The sequence below is a fragment of the Eschrichtius robustus genome, chromosome 2, assembly GCF_028021215.1.
Source record: "Eschrichtius robustus isolate mEscRob2 chromosome 2, mEscRob2.pri, whole genome shotgun sequence".
In the NCBI taxonomy this organism is placed as follows: domain Eukaryota; kingdom Metazoa; phylum Chordata; class Mammalia; order Artiodactyla; family Eschrichtiidae; genus Eschrichtius; species Eschrichtius robustus.
Window position 1 is genome coordinate 12,309,153 of NC_090825.1, and position 25,036 is coordinate 12,334,188.

The following is a 25,036-nucleotide window of genomic DNA, read 5'->3' on the forward strand; positions in this document are numbered from 1 at the left end:
TTTTTTTTTTTTTTTTTACTATCGCATCTGGCTAGTTTAATATGTTTTATATAGATCAGAGATAAGTTCTGTAGATTAAGGCAACTGAATGACAATTATTGTACTGTCACAAAAATATTAAACGGTGTATTTAATGTGTACTTACATGTGTATTTAATGTGTGTAGGGAGAATCCTGCATCCTAATCCCCAGAACCTGTAAATAAATATGTTGGGTTAAATGGCAAAGGAGAATAAGGTTGCAGGTGGAATTAAGGGACTAATCCACTGACCTTGAAATAGGGAGAGTAGTCTGGGTTCTGCAGGTGGGCCCAACATAATCACAAGGGTCCTTAAAGTGGAAGAGGGACTTGGGAGAGTGTCAGTCAGAGGGAAATGTGAGGTATGGAAGGACAGTCAGAGACAGATGCAACACTGCTGGCGTTGGTTACTTACAGCAGATACAGGAAGGAAGTTACTGCAGTTTCAGGAAGGAGCCACAAGCCAAAGAATGTGGGTGGCCTCTGGAAGCTGGAAAAGGCGAGGGAACAGATTCTCCCCTAGAGCCTCCAGAGGGGAACGTAGCCCTGCCAACACTTTGATTGTAGCCCAGTGGAGCCCGTGTCAGACCTCTAGCCTACAGACCTGTAAGACAATAGATGATATGCTGTTTAAGTCGCTAAGTTTCTGGTAATGTGTTACAGCAGCAGTAGACAACTAATATACTCAGGCTAACTAGCTTTTGGTCATCTTTATTTTGGAAATACTTTTTCAGTTTATTTTGGTAATCTTTATTTTGGAGGTACTTTGCTCGCCTGTTTTGAATTTCAACAAATATTGAATACAAAATAACCTTTAAAATCTTGGCTAATGATCCACTACTTCAAAGTTACACATCCCTTCTAAGAACGTCTTAACATGTTTGACGCTAACGTTTTCTCACATTTCCATATTTTACTGTAAATAAAAAAGAGATATGTTAAATGCTGTGGTGTATGAAAATAACAATCAGATTCTTCTGTAATGGGGACGATCACCTGTATAAGCTGTACTGCATAAGCCAGTGCTGTGCCTGCCGTCGTTTTGTTCTCCGGGTGAAGAGCTGCAGAGTAGCGAGCTCAGCTCCAGGGGCTGTGCGTTACCTTGACAGGCGCGCGAAGCAGGAGTTCTCACGTGAGCTCTACAGCCCTTTCCTGCTTGGAGGCATCTATGGCTTTGCATCACCCCAGTCATTTAATTGACACTGTTGCAAGTTATCCCCTTGATGTGTTACTGTGACCAAGAAAAAATGAACTCTCCCCTCTGTGTTCACAAGCAGATATGATGACAGCCTGCAGCAGTTCTCCTGAGACTGATACACGTAGAATTGCTGCTCTGGACTCCTGGCTCCACTTGAGCCTGTCCAGGTATGTACCTGGCACGTGTGTGTTCCCACTGGCCTTGCATCTCCTTATCCAGTGCAATGATTTCCACATCAATCCAGGACTGAAAGGAAGAACTTTTTCACAGGGATGGGCAGCCTATAACTCTGTGACATATCAACCCATGATGTTTATCCTTAACTGTGTTGGGGGGATGGGGCAGGGTGGGAAAAGAATTCTTTAAAAAGAGGGGCAAGACCAGATTGTGAAGAACATTTCGATACAATGAAAGTAAAAAATAAAGATGACTTCTCAGTAATTGCTGTGTTTTGGGAAAGCATCAGAACAGAAGATTTTAAGGGAAGAGGTACTGGGTATTTTTATGTTTTTAATTCAGTTGTATAATTGAATGTAACAAACTAATTAAAAGGAACTGCATATAAATTAGCACCACTTTTAAATGCCAACAATAAATTGGAAGTGAATTTCCTGTGTGATGCCAACATTTAATGTCTCTCTAACCTTATAGGGTTCAAATGATGAGAGGAATTTTAGCAAAAATGAAAATGTATGCCCTTGTCCTTTTTTGATGTTAGAATAAGTTTCTCTCTTAAATTTTGGCCATGTGTGTCCACACTGAGGGGTTGTATGAATATTAGTACAAGACTGACTTTTTTATTGTGGTAAAATATACATAATATAAAATTTACCATTTTAACCATTTTTAAATGTTTAGTTCAATGGCATTAAGTACATTCACATTGTGCAACTATTACCACCATCCATCCTTAGAACTTTTATCTTCAAGACTGACTTTTTTGATAAGCAAGTTTAATTCCCCTGCCTGGTACCTGGATTTCCTTTCCTTTTCACATTATCTTTCTATCGTGCCCTTCTAATCTCAGTATTTCCTCCAGCCTTAAAAGACCCTCAGTGTAAAGTCCAACGTGAGGGAGGTTTAGGTGACCAAATGAGTCATGCAAATTATGTTTTGCTTTGTCTTCAAAGTAAAGAAATAACTACAGATGGCTTCTGGTTTCATCCTAGGAACACTATCATTTGAAAGGTCCCCAAGAAACTGTATTAGTTCAGGGCCACCTTAGTGACTTGAATTTCTTGGATATGGGCCTTCACAGCCCTGAACCAAAGTCATTTCCACCCACGGGGGAGCCAGGGGAAAGCCCCAGGGCCTTCTCTGGTGTACGGGAGAGCCCCAGACAGAGCTAGCATAGGTTCAGCCCAGCCTCCGGGAGAGAAGAGCAGCTCAGATCAGGGGCATTCCTGTTAATTTTCCAGGGACTTTCTGCAGATGAATTTTGGATGGAAATATTTGTTTTTGTTATGTATCAGATGATTTTCTCATATTTTAGTGAGATCTAAGAAAGACCATTTTAATTCTGTCCAAGCAGGCCTTGGGGAGGAAAAACAAAAATCTAATTTATGAGTACTCTGAAAATGTTGGGAATCCACATTAAAGAAGGTATATGTTTTTTAACTGATAACTGACTTGATATGTGAAAACCTATACAAATAGGAATAAAGGAATGACTAATTCAGAATTAGTTCTCTTAAATAGCAAGTTTCTAAAGCTGCGTGATTCTTTTTATAAGAATGTGTTTCACACTGCTTAAGACTACGTAAATTGTTACTGTGTAAATTTTAAAAATATATATTTTTATAGATCTAAAACTTTAACGGTCTATTGGGTTGCTTGTCATAAGTTGAATATTGTTTCATTACCTTAGTATTGACTATACTTAGGTATACTTTTCTCTATAGTCACTCAGTTTCCTTCAAATCCTGTTTGTCACAATGTTTGTTTTATAGTCAGACACAAAATTAAGTGGGTCCAAATGGTACAATCACTTCTATATTATTTGCTGAAAACAGTTGAGTCGTCCCTCAATTCACTTTGGTTTTAATCCTGTCATACTCCTTTAGGCTAAGAAAATGAAAGCTTATCTGGACTACATTTATGCTTAATATCAACATGGTTTATAAGTGATAGAACAACTACTCACATATTCAATCAGCCCCGGACCAGAAGGCTGTGTAGAACCGCCAGAAGTGCATGCTGTCTGTCTGCACTGGAAGACCGTAGAATGCGCTTGAGGAAACAAGAGCTCAGCGTGGAATGAGTGTGATTCAAAGCCAGCGTGGATGAGTGGACCACATGTGGGACGATCAAGTTATATTCCTATCCGGTGTCTCTGGAGAAAATACCACCACTCTCTGTTTTAAAAACAAAAAACCCAAGTTCTGAATATAATTGATCCATTGGTCCTCATAGTCAACGTCATCAGGTCTCAGATTATTTAAGTCATTTTGCTGCCACCAGTGTCACTTAGTCACTTGGAAAGTTTAGTCAAGACAATTTCCTAAATTTTTTTTTAAATGCTCGCTTTAGGTATTTTCAACTTAGTCTAGATGGGTTGTAAAACCCATTTCTGTACAAGTAGTTTATTTAAATAAGGAATGTGTCCTAAGAAGCATTCCTGAGGTACAGAAATATTTTTTCCATTGGAATAGCCTATTCGTAAACAAAGAATATTTTCTTATTTCTAACTTATAAAACCTCAGACGGAACATCTAGACAGAACCATATAGAGGATGGTAGTTAAAACTATCAGCATAGCATTTTACTATTCTGTTTTACTCATCCTCGAGTTTGAAAAGGTGGGGTGAAGGTCAAATCAGTAATGCTAGAAGGCTTCATGGACAACGTATAACTTTACTCCATTGCTCCTTACCACACATCAGCACCTTTATAAGGACAAACACAAAAGCCTGAGACTTTCCTGGCCCCATGTCTTTTAATCACTGTCATCCCCAAAGACAGAATCTGGGAAACAACTTGGGATCTACTTCACGTACCTTCAAGTCTCGGCTTTTGTCCACTGCTCAGTGTGTACATGGACTTCCTTTGGGTGCTGGCTTCTCTGTTGGACCGAGCTTCATGGGAAGGACCCCAGGGCTAGGTGAAGAGAAGCAGCTGGTGCAAACTGACAGTGGGGGCGAAGACCTGAAAAGCTGTGTGAATGTTCTGGAACTTTCCGTATGTGATTCCAAGTAGACACATTTATGACTCCCTTAAATAAAAAAGGAGCAGAGATGAGGTGATACTTGGTGAAAATGATGTTTATTATAAAATATTTGTATCATTATAGCTAAATAGGAAAGATAAATATATGTTTATATCTCTCTTATCAGAAGCTACCCTTAGCTATAATTAAGCATGCTGAAGAGATTAAAAGAAAAACTCAGCACTGGTGTGTATTTGATCTATGTTTAAATTCATTAGTCAGAAAGTGGTAAATGAGAAATTAATTTTTCCACTTGGCTTATATTTCACAAGATAAGAGTGGACACTTCAGTCTGCTTGTGAGGCCAGTTGTATTACTGGTTGCATTTCAGCTGTCCCTCCTGTGTGTCTTTCAAGGTGCTAGCAGACTGGAAGATACTCCATATACTGTACAGGAAAAGGAAATGTCACATGATTCTCTTTTTAAAGCAGGAAGTAAAGTGGCTTTTTCCCTTTGCAAATTGTGACAGAACAGTGCTTATAAAACTATCCGTGGTGAATCTGTGGTGATGGACCCGTTCTTAAAATTTCCAATTCTTTGCAGACTGGCGCTTCTGTAAAATTAAATTAAAATATTGCACTGAGATCACATTGCTGTAAAAGTTTCTAAACACTTGCTCTCAGTTTCTGTACACATTCTTGCAGATGGGCAGAAAGAGTGTGCTATGTGGCACTGGTCTGTAGAGCACCCTTTAGTAGCAGTGAAACATGAGTTTCAGGCAAGGATCAATAGCTTCTGTTGTTATTTATCTGGGAGTTTGGGATTTTGCCCAGAACGGGAGGGCAGTGCTTTTGTTTTGTTGTTTTGCTATTGGTCCAACTTTTGTGTAGAATTGTCCAGTACGCACCTTGCTCAGGGCACCTGACTGAGGAGGTGAATGGGGGCTGGGATCTCTCCTCTGAGTCGTACCCTCTGCTTGGCGGAGGTCCTTGGATCAGCCATGATATAGTCCCAGTTACATCTGCTGCTTTTTTGAGAAGCCTTCCATAGGTTTCTGCATTCTCTTAGCGGAAATCAGCAAGAACCTCCTTTTGATTTCAGTTCGTTATGCTTAACAAAAATCTTCATCACATCTATTTCTTTACTGGATTTCAAGCTCCTGTGGGAAGGAGTGTGGGTCTTATATTGTTGTGACTAGAACAGTGCTCATACTAATATCAAATGAATTCCGAATCACAGGTTGATAGTGAAAGCCATGCTCAGCTGTTAACCTTCTTGAAGAAGCAAAGAATCTCATAGTGTGATGATTTTCTTCCTTCTTTTTTATTGATCCAGGACTTGAAGAGACCAAGTTTTTAGATGTAGTCCTGGGGAGAGAAGCTTCCTGAAGTTAATGATACCCCGACATATTCATCCAGTCAGAGAGACCTATGGAATGGCCACAATAGACATAAGAGGTCAAACCGAGTATTGTTAACATTTTATCTCTAGTGAGGTTAAAATTAACCAAGGACATTGAGTTCACCGAGAAACAGGTTCTTAAACAAATATAACTCATGAAAAAACATTACTTATTGGGGTCACGGACTCCTAAGAATGAACAGAACCTTAATATGTCTGGGGAACACACGTGCCATGTTGCACTGCTGGTGGAAGAGGCCTGACCCCAGCCTGGACTCTGCAGAGCCTCCTGGCAGGTCGCAGGTAGGGTGTAGGGTGGGGCTGGTGTGGCAAACAGGGAAGCAAGGGCATAGCAGCCTGAGACCACCTCAAGTATTTACCAAAGTCAGAAGCAGAAGGACACACCCCTTGGCGTGCGCAACTGACGTCAGGAAAAATGAAGGCCTGGAAGCTTATCACCAACACAGAGGAAATAACTTTGGTGGCAAATGGGACAGGAGAGAGTTCTTAAACAACAGGTGGCTTGTAATGGTCTCTTCTCCACCAGACGCATCCATCACGCCTTGGTTCCTGAGGGTCTTCACGCATCTGAAAGGCACACTGTGTTTGTTTGACCCTCACAGGCCTCGTCGATGGTGGCCTGAAGAGGGGGCACGGGCTCAACGTCTGTAATAAGGAAGAGTTTTGAGCAATTCCATGAATTCCAATTCTGTGTGGGATTTTAGTGTGAATGACAAATGTTTATGAGCCCAAGTTACTGTTTTATGATTAATATGAAATATTGCCTGAGCCTAAAAGCCAGTCTTGCCAGAAACGCAAGAAGTATGTTTCTAACATATTTTGGGTTCTGTTCAAGCAGTTAGTTTGTGAGGATAGAAAACCACTTAAGTCAGTTCCATAAGGAGCATCCCACAGACCGACAGGGCAGGAAGTACAGCCAGTCCTCCTGGAAGGCACCTGGGACCTAGAGAGCCAAGAAGTAAAGCTTCTAGCAGCATCTCTCACGATCCACAGAGGGATGGTCTCATCGCTCAGGATTTCCCCGCCTCACTCTGTACATGATCTCTCTCTCTTCCCCTTCCTCTCTTTGTCTCTCTCCACCTCCATCTCCCACCTTTATCCTCTGGGCACACAAGGGTGCTCCTGCCACTGAAGGAAGCTGCATCTTAGTTCACCAGTCCGAAATCCTGAGAAGTAGAATCTGATTGGCTCAGCCGACCTACGGTCCTTGAACCACGTGCACAACTCTATCCAATCATCTGTGGCCAGGGCATGGGGCCCGGGCGCCTGCAGCACAGATTCAAAGTTTCTGGGAAGCAGGTGTGTTCAGGGCGTGCCTCAAACCATATCAAATACATGTCGAGTTTTCACAGCTCAGGTGCACACATGAGTGACCTTCAGCGAAGGAAGAAGAATCAGCGTAGTTCAGAGCACCTCGTAATTAAGGTTGGTAATCATCCAATTAGCATCCTCACCAATAGAAATGTTAGAATTCATCAGAGAAGAACAAAGACAAATGCAGGTGACATCAAAGCTTTAGGGTAAGAGTCACACAAGGTTGCCCTCATGAGGCAGTTTTCTTAGTGGTCGGAGGGAAGATAGGAAGAAAAAAGAGTTACAGGTGTCCGGAGTAATTCCCTTCGTGTGCAGGTTTGTTGCTGTTGATCTGCTTAAATAGCCTAGAAGACACACATGTGCTGTTTCTAAAATGCAGACCGAAGTCCTGCGAGCTTTCCTGCAGCTTTTTGATGGAAAGGGGATTTACAGTTCTGTGCTCTAAACCTCAACTACGTGTGTTTTCAGCCCCATTTTTGGCCTGCGGTTGGCTAGCTCTGTAAAGTGCTCTGGCTCCAGTACTTGAACTTCATGTTGCAAAGGGTAAATTTGGCATTGTCTGCTTCCTCCAAGTTCCATGACGACTTCCTTAATTTGTTGTTCTCTTTGTGCCCTGGGTAGTAAATTCTTACTGACAGTGGAAATTGGCTCCTGCACTCTTAAGCCTAAGCACCAAGGTTGTCTGGAACCTTATGCACAGTATTCCCAACAGCTCTATCACAGGTTAGTTTAATGTTTACTGTAATGAGGTATTGTTTTCCCTATGCCTCTTATTCATTCTACAGGATATTATATTTGTTGAGATACAGCCTGGAGCCAGGGAACAGAGCAGAGAACCCAGACCCTTAGAAGGGTAAACCTGCTGGTTGTTCTCAGCCGTCAGATTACATTTGTGGCTTTCTAGACACTAAGTAAATAAAAACAACGGGAAATCTTTGGAGAACCTCATGGTGGATATCAGAAAAGATAGTTTGGTGTTGTATATGAATATTCACTAAATCTATTTCTGGGCCAGCCTGTGTTGGGGACATTAAAATTACCTACATTTCAAAGGTTAACAATGCAACTAAACTAAGCCAATGTAAGTTTAGGCTTAAATATACAGAGAAGAGGAACTATTTCCCACAAGCTAATGGTCGGCAAGACCTAATGGAATGAGTAAATGTGTTGAACAATGCTGTAAAAATCACAATAACAAAAGCAGTCAGACTTAAAGCTTCATTTTAATAACCTCAGACACCAAGTTGAATATCCATGTGGGAAGAAGCAAACACCTTACAAAATAGATATTGTTGGTGCTAAACCTATACTTACCCCAGCTCAGGGAAAAAGAAGTAAATAGATATGGTGAAATGATTTCAAATGGTTCCAAGCCATCTCCCTTACTTTACTCTTAAACCATCCCCAGATAATGAGATTTTCTAAGTCAGTTATTGTGTTGAACAAAGGACAGTGATGAAAAATAGTAACCAAAGGCATTTTCAAATGAGTGAAACAAGATATGCTTCTTCAAATATGAAGAAATCTCTCAACATAAAACCATTTAACAACTTTTATAAAGTTTAGGAATTAAGCAAAGACATGTGGTAAAGGACAACTGCTTCAAAATTGTAGCAATGCCTCAAAGTTCCTATTTGTAGGCTGATGGTCCTAAGGAGATGCATTAGGACCTCGTAGATTAATGCAATCTTCAGTGCCATTTAATCCTAACAGGGACCAGGAAGTTTAGCCTTATCTATGTAGCAGGCCAAAAAGCTGCCAAGTCCTTGTATACAGAGAGAATCAAGTATCACACTGAATTACTGACCTGGTAGTTAATGATCCACTATCCGCCAGCCACTTTTCTTTACAGGAGCATTCTAACTGTTTCTCAGCATCCACCCATACGTTTGGTCCCTCTAGGCAACTGCAGGCAACCTCAATTCCATGTTCCCTCACAGCAACTCTTTGGTCTCAAGCTGTACCATGTGGAGAGAGGATTTTATGAATCTCTTGCCAAGGATCTTTCAGGTCAAGGTCAAGCCATGGATCTTTCACACTATGCCTTCAAGAGACCAGCATCCAGGGCTTCCCTGGTGGCGCAGTGGTTGAGAATCTGCCTGCCAATGCAGGGGACACGGGTTCGAGCCCTGGTCTGGGAAGATCCCACATGCCCCGGAGCAACTGGGCCCGTGAGCCACCATTACTGAGCCTGCGCGTCTGGAGCCTGTGGTCCGCAACGAGAGAGGCCGCGACGGTGAGAGGCCCGCGCACCGCGATGAAGAGTGGTCCCCGCTCGCCGCAGCTGGAGAAAGCCCTCGCGCAGAAACGAAGACCCAACACAGTCATATATAAATAAATAAAAGAACGTGAATTTCTTAAAAAAAAAAAAAAAAAGAGACCAGCATCCAAAGTGACTGTTCAAGAGACCCAGAGGGTCACACCTTAGTAGTAGAGCTAAACTAGCTCAGAATAGAGACTGCTCCAGATATACCCTTAAACACTTCAAAAGAAGCCATGAAAGGATCAAACCAATTTGCTCTTCCAGGACTTTAACTACCTTCCAGAACAGAACCAACATTCTTTAAAGGAGGATAGCTAAGTTCAGATACTCAATGACCTAACAACTCAATGTTCAGGATCCAAAAAAAAATAACTAGACATGCCAAGAATCAGGAAATATGACCCATAACCAGGAGGAGAAAAAGAGTCAATAGAAAAAGACCCACCAATGACAGAGATGGTGGAATTAGTATTCAAAGACAATGAAATAGCTATTACTAACATGCTCAACATGTTTAAGGATCTTTAAATAATATGAATATAATCAGGAGAGATAGTGAAGACATAAAGAACCAATTGGAACTTCTAGAGATGAAAATTAAGATATCTGAAGTGAAAGAATACACTTGGTGGGACTAACTGCAGCTTAGACATGGAAAAAGACCAGTGAACCTGAAGATGTAGCAGTACAAACTATTCAATCTGAAACATTAACTAACTAACTAAATAAATAAATCAGGCCTCAATAACCTGGGGATAATATAGAGTGGTTCATTATATGTTTGATTGGAGTCCCAGAAAAGTGTGTGTTGGCAGGAGGAGAGGAGAGGGAGACAGAAAGATATTTGAAGAAATAATGGCTGAAAAACTTCCAGATTTAATAAAAACTATGAACCCACAGATCTAAGAACCTTAAGGAACCTGAAGTAGCACAAACACACACACACACACACACACACACACACACAATAACATCAAAGCACCTCAAAATCAAATTTCTGAAAGACAGTGATAAAGAGAAAATCTTAAAATCAGCCAGAGGAAAAAGGCACATGGTGTACAGAGGAATAAGGATAAGAATGAGAGCAGATTTCAGAAACGATGCAAGTCAGAAGACAATGGACATCTTTAAATTGTAGAATGAAAAAAAAAATACTGTCAACATAGAATTCTATATCCAGCAAAAATCTTCTTTAAAATTTTTACCTTAAGGTGAAATAAACACTTATTAAGACAAACAAAAGCTGAGGGGCTTTGCCATTTAAAATCACTATAAGTATTGTTAGAGAAAGTTCTTTAGATAGAAGAAAAATAAAACCAGATGGAAACTTGGATCTAACAAAGGAATGAGGAGAACAAGAAATGGTAAATATGTGGGTAAATATGAAAGTATTTTTTCATTTTTAAATTTCTTCTATGACTAATTAACTATACAAAGCAAAAATAACAAACATGTTGGGTTCATAACTTATGCAGAAATAAAATGTATGACAACAATAACACAAAGGATGGAAGGGGAAAATGGAAGTATATTGTTATAAGGTTATTATACAATAGTCAAATATTATTATTTAAAGTAGACTTGGTAAGTTGAGGATATGTATTATAAACATTAGCACAACCACTAAAAGCTAAAAGGTAGAGGTATATAGCTAAGAAACCAATAGCAGGAAATAAAGGTAAAAAATAAACAGAGAACAGATGGGATAAATAGGGAACAAACATCCAGATGGTAGATTTAATCACAACCATTACATGTAAATGGTTACAAACACTCGAAATAAAAAGAATGAATTAGATCCAGCTGACTGGAGGGAATTCCTGATGCCCTGTGAAGTGGAAAAAGCAACATACAGAGTTGCTGTTAGCATTTGTTTATCTATGAGTAGTAGGAGGGAGAGGTGAGGGAAAAACAGAAGGAGACTGACAAAATGGAAACATATGCATGATAAAATAACAAGAAGTGTTAAATAGAATCTATGACAGTGTTGTTGATAATAAAAATGTGTTCTGGGGCTTCCCTGGTGGCGCAGTGGTTGAGAATCTGCCTGCTAATGCAGGGGACACGGGTTCGAGCCTGGGTCTGGGAAGATCCCACATGCCGCGGAGCAACTAGGCCCGTGAGCCACAACTACTGAGCCTGCGTGTCTGGAGCCTGTGCTCCGCAACAAGAGAGGCCGCGATAGTGAGAGGCCCGCGCATCGCGATGAAGAGTGGCCCCCGCTTGCCGCAACTGGAGAAAGCCCTCGCACAGAAACGAAGACCCAACACAGCCAAAAATAAATAATAGATAAATAATAAATTAATTTAAAAAAAAAAGAAAGAAACACATCTCTACATAGCCATGGATCAAAGAAAAAGTTATGATATGAGAAAATATTAAAAAAAAATGTGTTCTGAACATAGACCAGGACTAGAAGATGACACGAACAAGTGAAAATACTGAATTGACCTAGGATGTGATTGTGGTTAATTTCATTCTTAGATTCTCGACCTTCCATATAGCTTTTATAACAAAATATTAAAATTTAAAAATAAATGTATGAAGTTTGAAGATACAGAAAATCATGACCCAAATTCCTTTTATAGTGAGTGGTTCTTTGACTCTCTAGTTTCGTGGAAGGAAAGTGAGTGAAGACCTTTTGTGCAATAATTCTCCCAAGATAGTTCCAGCCCTGTAAATGCTTTAGCATCTTATCTGGTATTAGCACAGGGCACTGGCTGTTGTAGGTAGTCATTAAACATGGCAAGAAACTCCACCTGAAGCGAGAGTCGGTCAGAGTTCTTTGGTTGCAGGAAGCAGGAACTGACTTTGGCTGACTTAAAGGAAAGAAAATCATTGGGAAGACCAGAAAATTAGTCTTGGAATTGAGGCAGCTCCAGAAGGAGGAAGCAGGACTTCCAGGGATGGTCCATAGCAGCCGCAGTCTGGTTGGGTTGCTTCCACTGGAACTAGTGAATTCCAGTCTTACTTCAAACTTACATCAGTGGCTCAAGTGTCGAAGTCCCAGAAAAAAGGACTGGACTCATCATGTGCTCACTCTCTAGATACACTAGGACCTACTAGGAGGTGCTCAGGACCCCTTAGGGTCTTGGTAGCAGGAGGGCTGCTTCCTGTAATCACAGTTCTACCAAAATCACATGCACATAGAGAGGGAAGGCTGTTTCCCCAAAAGAATTCAGGGTGTTTTAAGGAAGGGCTCATGGACACTGGGTGACCAAAACATACCTTTCTTGGTACTGGAAAAAGGAAGAGGAATCATGGGGAAATTTTCACAGGGTTGAGCGTCATACCAAGAATGTGGAGTCTACCTGCAACACAAGATCCCACTGCATTCCTGAGTCTGGGGTCCAAACTGAGGAGGGCAAGGTTTGCAAATGCTTTTGTGCTATGAATCTGTGGGAATTGAATTTATGGTCCAAAGCCCAATATAATAGACATGATAAGGCTTGCCTTTAGTCTGAAGGAATTTGATATAGTGGTTTGTGTTGGTGGCTTATTTATAAATATTATATGAATTTTTTCAATATAAATTTCAGTTTCAGTCTCCCATCTCAAGTGCTCCCATAAGTATGTATTAATTATTATGGGTTGGGTTTTTTTTCTGATGGGGCTCTAAAACTGACCGGAAAGAAACCACATTAATACATTTGGGGAAAAGATATTCTAAATATAATAAATGTTGCTGGGTGATATGAAATGATATGGCACGTTTAAATTAAACCTTGAAGAAGAGTATAGGCAGGTGGGCAAGTCAGGAAAATCATTAAGGAAACAAAGCAAACTGTTGAAATTCTGTGCACCACAAAAGAATAGCCATCTTGCAGATGGGCTTATAGTTGAAGAAAGCAATAAATAATCACTGAAGGAGAAAGTAAGGGTTAAATAAAGAATAAATGAAATGGAAATGGGAAGTGTTTGCTTTTGAAAACATTTGGACTCAAGATCCATCCCCAGCTTCTCAGAATGATAGGGGCTCCTGTGTGTGCCTGCTCAGAGCGATGCACTTTCTTTTCCTCAGAAAGACCAGTACTATTTACGACGTTTGTGTTAAGAAACGCCAGGGCTCCTACGGAAATGTACTCTGACCTCTTACACAACATTTTTACTTAAGCCAGAGCAAAGGAAATAATGGATGTTGAGAGATCAAATGACTGCCTTCCACTCTGTTCCCTTTAAAAATCAATAATTTTTATGAACTTCTTTTTCTTCTTAAGGAAGCAGCATCTGGCTTCATGGAATTTGGCAGAGTTAAGCATCCTGTTCTAGTTATGTTCATTTTTAAATACAAATAAGATTGGTAAATGGCAGCTAAAGTTGAACCATCTGAGTAAGAATGAGAATAATGAAAGCCAGTGAGACTGAACCATACATTTTTGGTTAGGTCTTTGTAGGTCACCTTTTCCCTCTCCCACCCGCAGTCATACAGATGAAAACATGACGTCACATGATTTGACACAATTTTTCTGTTCAAACATTTGTGGGACCTTTCTATATAATTTCATATTTTGAAGTGCTATGTTTTACACAATTCTTTTATAACAGTGTTGTATGAGGTTAGAATTAACATCTACCATACAGATAAAGTCTGTTATGACAGGACTGATCACATGCAAATATGTGTAGGCGACATGTAGCTGCAATTATGTGCTGAAGTTCATCTTTGGACTAAATTTAGAAAGGTGAAGGATTGGATACTTAGCTTTTAATCCTTTCCTCATCTTTAGAAAATGGGCCCATTTCCAGGCCAGGGCCAGGGTTATGTCTTAGAAATTTGCACCCATGTGAAGCATGCTTAAGAAGATGATTCTTACCATGAAGGCTCTTAACAGAATTAATCTTAAGCCTGAGTATGACCCAGACATTAGTCTGGGCTTCTAGTGTCACAGGATATTACGTGCGCCCAGAATAAACTAAATTGCTTAATAATGCAATGGGATGATTTGCTCAACAATTCAGTAATAAAAATACCTTTCATGAATACAAGTCATATGACTTATTTCACAAATATTGTCTTAGTTTATCATGCATGTATAATTATTCACAAGGTTTAGATAAGAAAATGAAGCTAGTAGAGGCAAGTCACTTGTCTAAGATCTCATGCTGAGTGAGTGCCTGGCACATAACGATATATTTTGCTAAGTGGATTAATGAAGTATTGTAGCAGATCCTTTGTCTTCTGGTCAACTGCTTACAAAATGTACAAATGAAGGCAAGCATAGCTGCCATAATATACAGCAGTGTTGAAAAGAAGAAAAGCATAATAGAAATGTCACTTTTAGAAAAGTTTTGCAGGACTTTGGTAGCCTTTTGTAAGCTAGTTTCGAAAAGATGGCAGGCAGGGGAGCTGTCCTTGGTGCTGAACCTGCCATGAGGCGAATAGGTCAGAGGATGGCCTTAACCAGTTTTCCTACATATTTTCTTCTGGGCTTCTATTACCAATGACAATACTATCAATAAAAATTATATTTATAAAAAATTTTCCTTTTTAAATATTTTAAGGACTTTATAATATTTTTAATTATAGCTTTGTTGTTATTATTTAAAAAGGTAAATTTAATGCTATAATTCACTAGATTTTAGTATAGTCACAAAGTTGCCGAATTATCACCACTATGTAACTTTAGAATATTTTTATTACTGCCAAAAAAAAAAAAAAACCCACAGAAACCCCTCTCCTCAGCCTCTGGAACCAGGAATCTACTTCCTGTTTCTATAGATTTGCCTTTTCTGGACTTTTCATATAAATGGAATCATACAATATGTGGCCATTTGTAACTTACTTCTTTCACACAGCATACTGTTTTTGAGGACTATCCATGTTGTGATATGTATCAATACTTCATTAAGTTTATTGACAAACAATAATCCATTGTATGAATATACCACATTCTATTCATCAGTTAATGAACATTTAAATTGCTTCTCCTTTTGGGCTATGCTGCTGTGAACATCTATGTACAAGTTTTTTTGTGTGGATATATGTTTTCAGTTCTCTTGTGTGTATACCTAGGAATCGAATTGCTGGGTTATATGATCATTTTAATATTTTGAGGATCTGTCAAACACTTTTCCAAAGCAGTTGCCACCAGCAATGTATGAGTATTCCAAATTTTCCACATCCTTATCAACAATTGTTATTGTCTGTTTTTTTAATATTAGTCATCCTAGTGGGTGTGAAATTGTATCTCATTGTGGTTGACTTGCATTTCTGTAATGACTAATGACGTTGAGCATCTTTTCATGTACTTATTGGACACCTGTCATCTTCTTTGGAGAAATGGCCATTCAAATCTTTTGCACATTTTAAAAAATTTGGGTGGTTTTTCTTTTTATTGTTAAGGTGAAAGAGTTTTTTATATATTCTGGATGCAAATCCTTTATCAAATATATCATTTAGAAATATTTTCTCTCACACTGTGGGTTGTCTTTTCACTTTCTTGATAGTGTAAATGACTGTTTTCAACACAGTGATCCTTCTCTGATGAAATATTAGTCAGCCATAAAAAAGAATAAAATAATGCCATTTGTAGCAACATGGATGGACCTAGAGATTATCATACTAAGTGAAACAAGTCAGACAGAGAAAGACAAATATCATATGATGTCACTTATATGTGGAATCTAAAAAACAGTGCAAACAAACTTATTTACAAAACAGAAATGGACTCACTGACATAGAAAACAAACCTATGGTACCAAAGGGGAAGGGGAGAGGGATAAATTGGGAGTACGGGATTTACAGATGCACACTACCACATATAAAATGGGTAAACAACAAGGATTTACTATATACAGGACAGGGAACTATATACAATATCTTGTAATAACCTATAATGGAAGAGAATTTTAAAAAAGGATATAGATATATATATACATATGTATAATCAAATCACTTTGCTGTACACCTGAAACTAATACAGTATTATAAATCAACTATACTTCAATTTAAAAATTGTGGAAAAAGAACAACAGAAATACAAAAAAAAAAAGAAAAAAAAATTCCAGCATCTATGCTCTGAGTAGCTCATTATGAAGGAAGGAACTCATTTACAACATAATTGTTGGCAAATATTATATGAAAGAAAAGTTTTAGTGGTTCTCTGGTAAAAGGCTTGCTTATAAAACTGGACGATGCAGAATGTGTGGCATCTGTTCCCTGCAGGAGAAGAGGTATGCCTCACTATAACACTGTACTTTTCTCATTGTGTGGAACCTACTCTCCTCTCAATAAAACAAACTCTGCTTGAAAATGATAGCCAGGGGAAAAAATAATGGAAGCATAGAACTGTTTTATATACTAATAAGTATTAAACTCCTGTTTTCAAATTTTATTCTTTGGCAATAAAATATATTCCTCTCACACAATCAGAGAAAGATTAAACTATTTTTTAATTAGAAAATATTTACATCGGCAAGAGCTTTTCCCCCTTATTGGAAAGCAGAATAAGAAAAAGAGTCTAGTGAGTTAACTGAGATCAATTTTATTCCTTTAAAAAGTTTCAAGGTTGAGAGATCAAGATGGTGTAATGGAAGGATGTAGGGCACACCTCCTCCCACAGACACATCAAAAATACATCTACACGTGGAACAATTCCCACAGAGTACCTACTGAATGCTGGCAGAAGATCTCATACAACTAAAACTACAAGAAAAATAACTATTTAACCAGATAGGGTGAAAGAAAAAAAAAAAAAAAAAGGAATTAGGATGGTACCTGTGCCCCTGGGAGGGAGCTGTGAAAGAAGGCTTCCCTCACCCTGGGAACTCCCTTCACCAGTTGGGAGATCATTTGGGACATATAGGGAGCTTCAGAGGCTCACAGGAGAGTGCAGCAACTGGCTTATGGCAGGCAGAACAGAGACAGACCAGGACAGACGGTCCTGGACACCTCACTGCACTCCCCAGCACGAGATGTGCATCTGCTGGTGTGTGCAGGATCTTGGTGCTGAAACTCAGGTTTCAGTGGACAGACCTGGGGAGAGGACTGGGGTTGGCTGCAGGGAGATGGCTCGAAGGAGCTGGAGTGTGGTCCAGGTCGCAACTGGGGGTGTGCTCAGGACAGAGCCCAGCTCTGCCATAGCAGCCCCATTGTTAACTTGTGCAGGAAGTGAGGGGTAGGGCCCTGACAGAGCAGCCTCATTCTGTGTGTGCCTACAGCAGGCATGGCTCTGCCTCTACAAGCTCTGGGAGCATGCAAGTGCCAGTGGGTTGCCGACACGCAGAGGTGGGGCTGAAGTCTGAGCTGATCCCTGGGTCCATGTGACTTTGAAGCAGGGCTAAAATCTGCAGAGCCATATCCCTACAGCTGTATGACATTGGTGATTTACACCGCCAGGGCCTTTGTAAACTTAGCACCTATGGGACATCCAAGTGGATTACTGGTGCTCCCATGGCTAGGGTGGGTCTAGTGTTAGCAGCTGCAGGCTTTGCAAGTGTAAGCATGCAGAGGTGCAGCTGGGGTATGGGCTGATTCCGTAGCGCCAAGGGGTAGAACTATGGTGGGTTGCAGTGCCTGACCAACATATTTGTGCTGGTGGCTTTGTGAGCACGGAGCCTAAGGGACATCCAGGCTGGTTGCCAGAATTCCCACAGCTGAGGTGGGACCAAGGGCAGTATACTTTGTGAGCATGCATGGGTGATAGGCAACCCTAGAGAGCACACTTCCAGGTGGAAAGCTCTTATGAAGGAATACTCAGTGGCTCCTCTTGCAGTGGAAGTACTCCAGTACCACCGACCTCAAACTGCAGCTCAGAAACAGATCTGAGAGCTAATACTTCAACAAATAAGGAGCAGACCCTGCCCCCAATAGGGCTGTGACAACCACAGAGCAAAGAGGAGGCCCCACTCAACATCCAGTGCAGGCTGTCGTCACCACAACACCAATCAAGCCCCCTATGAAGGAGACAACACTCAGCACACACTGAGGAAAGATGTGGAAGGCATCCATACTAAAAACAGTCTTCACACCAAAAATATAAGACTCATGCAGGTTACACAGGGACACTCCCACACCCTCAAGAACACAGTAGGTAAATTCATAGAGTCAGAGAAATATAAGAAAAATGAAGAAGCAGAGGAACCAGTCTCAATTAAAAGAACAAGAGAAATCCCCAGAAAGAACAAACAATGAAACAGACCTCTCCAGCCTACTGGATCACAAGTTCAAAATGGAGGTAATAAAAATACTGAAGGAATTAAGAAAGTCTATAGATAGAAATGCAGATCACTGTAACAAGGAGCTAGAAACTATAAAGAGGAGTCAAGAAAAATTAGAAAATTCATCTGCTGAGCACTGTAACAAGGAGCTAGAAACTATAAAGAGGAGTCAAGAAAAATTAGAAAATTCATCTGCTGAGACAAAAGCCAAGCTAAAGGCAATAAATAGCAAACTAGATAATATAGAACAATGAATAAGTGATCTGGAAGATAAAATAATGGAAATCACCCAATGAGAACAGCTGACAGAAAGACAAATGAAAAAAAAATGAAAGCATTGTGAGACCTATGGGACAATATAAAGCAAGCCAATCTATGCATAATAATGATCCCAGAAGGAGAAGAAAGAGAAAAGGGGATCAAAAATGTATTTGCAAAAATTATGGCTGAAAACTTCCCAAACCTAAAGAAGGAAACAGATATCCAGGTACAGGAAGCACAGAGGGTCCAAAACAAGATGAATCCAAACAAACCTACACCAAGACATATTATAATTAAAATGGCAAAAGTTGAACATAAAGAGAAGATTCTAAAGGCAGCAAGAGAAAAACAAAGAGTTAGTCACAAGGGAATCCCCATAAGGCTATAAGCTGATTTCTCTACAGAACCATTGCAAGAGAGAAGTGGCAAGATATATTCAAAGTCCTGAAAGGGAAAAACCTGCAACCTAGGATACTCTGCCCGCAAGATTATCATTTAGAATAGAAGGAGAGAGAAAGAATTTCTCAGACAAGCAAAAACTAAAAGAAGGGGAATGTAAAAAAACAATCCCTTTAAAAATAGTATCCAAAAAAATAAAATAAAATAAAATACTTATGAATAAGCCTGACTGAGGAGGTGAAAACTTATATGCTGAGAACTATAAAACATTAATAAAGGAAACTGAAGATGATTTAAAGAAATGGAAAGATATCCCATGCTCTTGGACTGGAAGAATTAAAATAGTTAAAATGACCATACTACCCAAAGCAATCTACAGATTTAATGCAATCCCTATCAAATTACCTATGACATTTTTCACAGAACTAGAACAAATAATCCTAAAATTTATATGGAACCATAAAAGACCCAGAATTGCCAAAGCAATTCTGAGGAAAAAGAACGAAGTAGGAGGCATAACCCGCCCAGACTTCAGACAATACTACAAAGCTCCAGTAATCAAAACACCATGTTACTGGCACAAAAACAGACATATGGATCAATGGAGCAGAATAGAGAGCCCAGAAATAAACCCACACACCTATGGTCAATTAATCTTCGATAAAGAAGGCAAGAATATACAGTGGAGAAAAGAGTCTCTTCAGTAAGTGGTGCTGGGAAAGCTGGACAGCCGCATGTAAATCAACAAAGTTAGAACACATCCTCACACCATAACAAAAATAAACTCAAAATGACTTAAAGACTTAAATATAAGACAGGGCACTATAAAACTCCTAGAAGAGAACATAGGCAAAACATTCTCTGACATAAATCATAGCAATGTTTTCTTGGTCAGTCTCCCAAGGCAACAGAAATAAAAGCAAAATTAAACAAATGGAACCTAATCAAACTTATAAGCTTTGCACAGCAAAGGAAACCATAAACAAAATGAAAAGACAACCTACACACTGGCAGAAAATATATGCAAATGATGCAACTGACAAGGGATTAATTTCCAAACTATACAAGCAGATCATACAACTCAACAAAAAAACAAACAACGCAATCAAAAAATGGACAGAAGACCTAAACAGACATTTCTCCAAAGTAGACATATAGACGGCCAACAGCACATGAAAAGACGTTCAACATCACTAATTATTAGAGAAATGCAAATCAAAATTACGAGATCTTACCTCACACCAGTCAGAATGGCCATCATCTTAAAAGTCTACAAATAACAAATGCTGGAGAGGGTGTGGAGAAAAGGGAATCTTCCTACACTATTGGTGGGAAAGTAAATTGGTGCAGCCACTATGGAGAACAGTATGGAGGTTCCTTAAAAAACTAAAAATAGAGTTACCATATGATCCAGCAATCCCACTACTAGGTATATATCCAGAAAAGATGAAAACACTAATGTGGAAAGATACACTCACCCCAGTGATCATAGCAGCACTATTTACAACAGCCAAGAAACGGAGGAAACCGAAGTGTCCACTGATGGATGAATGGATAAAGAAGATGTGGTGTGTATGTATATATATATATATATACATACACACACACACACAGACACACAATGGAATATTACTCAGCCATTAAAAAGAATGAAATAATGCCATTTATAGCAACATGGATGGACCTAGAAATGATCATACTAAGTGAAGTAAGCCCAACAGAGAAATACAAATATCATATATCACTTATATGTGGAATCTAAAATATGATACAAATGAACTTATTTTCAAAACAGAAATGGACTCACTGACATAGAAAACAAACATATGGTTACCAAAGGGGAAAGGGGGTGGAAGAGGGATAAAGCAGGAGTTTGGGATTAGCAGATACAAACTACTACATATAAAATAGATAAACAACAAGGATTTACTGTATAGCACAGGGAACTATATTCTATATCTTGTAATCACCTATAATGGAAAAGAATATGAAAAAGAATATATATTCAGATATAGATATAGATATAGATATAGATATAGATATAGATATATATAACTGAATCACTTTGTTACACACCAGGAACTAACACAACATTGTAAATCAACTGTACATCATTAAAAATAAAATAAATTTAATTTTAAAAACTTTCAAATATAGCATTTATCCAATACCTACACTGAGTTGAAAAATATCTTCTAACTCTCATATCCCTGAGCTAAAAATATATTTTCCCTACATGGGTAGTTTTCCATTATTTGTTTCAGTTAAGGGAATGTTCTTCCTCCTGCTAAAAATCAATAATTGCTATCAATATAATTGAAGAATCATTCAAACATTCAAAGTTTAATATGTTCATAAGGGTAAATGATATTTATTAATATTTATTTTTAAATGCTTATTTTGTTGGACAGAAATGAGAGTTATCTAATAGTTTAATTTACAAACATCTGAAATTCACTATTAATTTATTTAGCTTTCAAAGTGTTTTCCCCTAGTATCTTAAAGTCATTACAGGGCCATCTGAAGTACTTTTTACATTTTATCCAAATAATTCCTATGTACATTTACTTTAAAAAATAAATACATAGTGGGAGTCAGAAGACCTGAGTTCTATTTTTGATGTCACTGTGATCTCTAGAAGATAGTAAACTGCTGGTTTAATTTTTCATCTTTTGAGGATGCTATATGAACGATTAAAATTGGCTTTGAACTTTTCTCTGCTGATGTCACCAGAATTACAGTAAAGCAAGAATTTTTTTTTTTAATTTTGCTTTGGGTTTTTTTGATTTTGGTTTTTGTCTTTAACCACTGTTCACTACTGGGTTATGGAGAAGACATAGTCTACAACAAAAATCCTCATATAAGAGTCTTCTCAGTCAAGTCACCACTTCAGTTATTACCCTGCCCTAGATAATGTCAGAAAGATGAGAGCTTTACAAAAACACGGGCTCTGTCAACCTCCACCCTCTCCTTTGTCAAGAATTTCAGAGTGCATGCAGAACTGACAAAGCTCACCTGGAGTTCACAAAGCTAAATTCTGGGAAGGACTCACTAGGAATTATTATGACACCTGGGGAACAAAATTTCCTATCACCTGGTGGTCTAGATAATATCACTCTGCTGGGATGTCTCCAAGGGCAACAGTTATAAAGCTTTGGATAATCAGGTAACAATTAGACACTCTGAAATTCTGCCAGAGCTAGCTTCTACTGGAAGAAGAAGAAAATTTAATTTCAATAGAAATTTTTTTTTGCACTTCAAACGAACCAAGCAAATATTTACTTGTTACTAACTCTGTGCCAGGAACCAGGCCAGGTGTGGGGACATAAAGAATGATGGTATAGTCTTTACCCAAAGGAGATCATATTATAATTGAGAGACTAATGGAAAACAAATATTGATAAAGCTGTTTTATTCCTATCTACATTTGGAACCAATATAGGTGGAGAAATTAATTCTCACAGGCAACTGAAGAGTGTAGATGTTATAGTTTAGAAGGTAGGATGGACCAAATCATGAAGAAAGTGGAACGTCACATCAATAATCGTCAATAGGAACAGTCATTTGAATTTTAAAAGAATGACTTGGATGGAAGCATGGAAAATGGAGTGAGATGGAGGAGAGACACCAGGGGCAGGGAGATCAATGACAGGGCTTAATGACCAATTGGACACAGGAGGTGAAGAAGGGAGAGGAATTTAATAAAACTGGGACTTTTCTGATAACCTATATAAAATAGCATATTTTGTCATTCACTATCCCTTTACTCTGCTTTATTTTTTTTCCCATAGAGCTTGACACTAACACACACACATGCACACGTGCGTGCACACACACCCCCCTGTGTGTTTTACCTATTGCCCATTTCACCAGTACAATATAAGATTCATAAGGAAAGGGATTTCGCTGTGTTTACTGTTATATCCCCAGTGCCGACCACCAAAACCTACTTATGAAAGGATGAATTAAATGGCTAACTTAAGAGAATAAGTGACTTGCAATATCATCAACTAGGATAGGAAATATAGAAGGAATGGCAGGTTTGTGAGACTTGTGACAGATTCAGTTTGAGGCATGATGATTTTGAGGTGGAACTTCGAGGTAGAATATATGGTCTGGAACTTGATAGAGAAGATGGGGCTACAGATTGATATTTGGAGGTCATGGGTGCTCGGGTATCAGTAAAAGAACAAATTTCTAACTGAGGAGACGTGATGTACTGTGTGTGGATCTCAGAGTTTTGTGTGACTTCTGGCCGTCAGAACTATCATCTTAATTATCTGCCTCTGGTTCACAGAATTTGTAGGTATGCTTTACAGATGTTAAGGCCATTGGGAATGCTGTTCCTGTGGCCACACCTAACACATACCTGCCTGGCTATCCCTGTCTACCCTGTCATTGACTCCAGTTTACTTTGGAGGTGACAACTTATATATACATTTTCAATTCTTTGGACAGATTTAATATGGTTGGCTGAGCATGTCTGCTCTCTTCCCATAAGCCACTTGAAATAACTGCTCCATTCCCTAAACACAAAACACACACAAACACACACACATGCATGTGATAAACCTAGAAACTAACAATGAATACAACAGGAATAAGTAATTTGAAAACTCATAAAAGATGTAATGGCAATGAAGATGTTCTACAGTTCAGTATTTAAGACTATTTGGCAGGCAGTCATGACATTCCTTATTATTGAGTGTCAACTAGTAGAGGTCATATATTTTTGTTCTTTAAAACAGCAAGGGCATAATGGCCTGTAATAAGTATAACCCATGTCATCTTCCTTCTCATTTCCCAATGTCACTTTAATTAAAAATTACCTGGATGAGATAAGACAGCTCTCAATTTGACTGCCATTCTGCATGTATCTTGAGTCCTCACACTTTTCACAGCAATTTGATGTTTCACATGTTTCATGAGAAAAATAAACTATAGTATAATTTACTCCATTGGTTTTTAAGCAAATCTGAAGGATACAGTGTAGTAACAAGCATTAACAGTTGGATACAGAGTATATCAAATGTAATATTTGTTATAGGCTAAGACTCATCTGTCAAGGTTCAAATTGGATGAATTATATTATTCAGTTATTAAATACTTTCATTACATTTCATTTAAAATGTAATTATTGTTTCTATGACTTTCAAAATATACTTTCCCAATGACCTTCATTCAGGGTTGTGCTCCTTTCAGGAAATGTTGTGACTTTAGGATAGCCACCTCTGTACTTAGATAGAACAGTAGTAGTTCTGAATCAGACACCTCTGACTGTCTTAACTGACTCCTTCCTTCAAAAGACATGGCTTAACTCCTAGACTGTGCCCCCTCCAGCACCACTTTTGCTGCATTTGTCAGACTGGCTGAAGTCTGAGTTAAAGGTCCAGGCTTGGAGTCTCACATGCTGTTTCCCTCCCTAACTTCTGGGTTCGGATGAAATGCTACATCATGCAGAATGGAATCTAGCCTCCTGAGTGGCCACTGAAAGGCTTGATGACACCACACGTGTAATATGGTGAGTTAGCTTTCCGTGGGGGTGAACCTTGACTTACAGGAAATAGGAGGCGGGGATGGGGGGTGGGAAGTCAGGCAGGTAGCATCTTCCTACCATGGAATAGTCTGAGATGGAATTCTTTCTTGCAGCCCTTCTGGAAGAGTCCAATGTGCCAAGCAATGACCAGCCTTTTCTTTATCTTTTTTTGAAGTTTTGTATGAAGTGGTAGCCAGCCTGGTAACACATTATATCACTTTGCCTTGGTTATTTTTCCCCTCGCACTCACTGTTTTCAATTTTCACCTCCTGTTATGCGCTGAATTGTGTCCCCTGCCCCAGTCTAAAATTCATAGGTTG

At 39.0% G+C, this 25,036-nt stretch overlaps 1 long non-coding RNA gene across 5 annotated transcripts in view; it reads right to left on the reverse strand.

The window, feature by feature from the left end:
• Window positions 1–25,036, reverse strand: part of LOC137759196 (uncharacterized) — a 58,046-nt gene that overhangs the window by 1,097 nt on the left and 31,913 nt on the right. Inside the window, exons 4-8 of one of the 5 annotated variants that reach the window (XR_011073044.1) lie at window positions 5,270–5,790; window positions 4,214–4,428; window positions 3,361–3,571; window positions 435–623; window positions 146–195 (exon numbers count right to left, since the gene is read on the reverse strand). This is a non-coding gene — a long non-coding RNA (uncharacterized lncRNA). Of the gene's footprint in view, window positions 1–145; window positions 624–3,360; window positions 3,572–4,213; window positions 4,429–5,269; window positions 5,791–25,036 lie in introns of all 5 variants that reach the window. The other 4 variants (XR_011073042.1, XR_011073043.1, XR_011073045.1 and 1 more) reach the window with 4 other exon arrangements.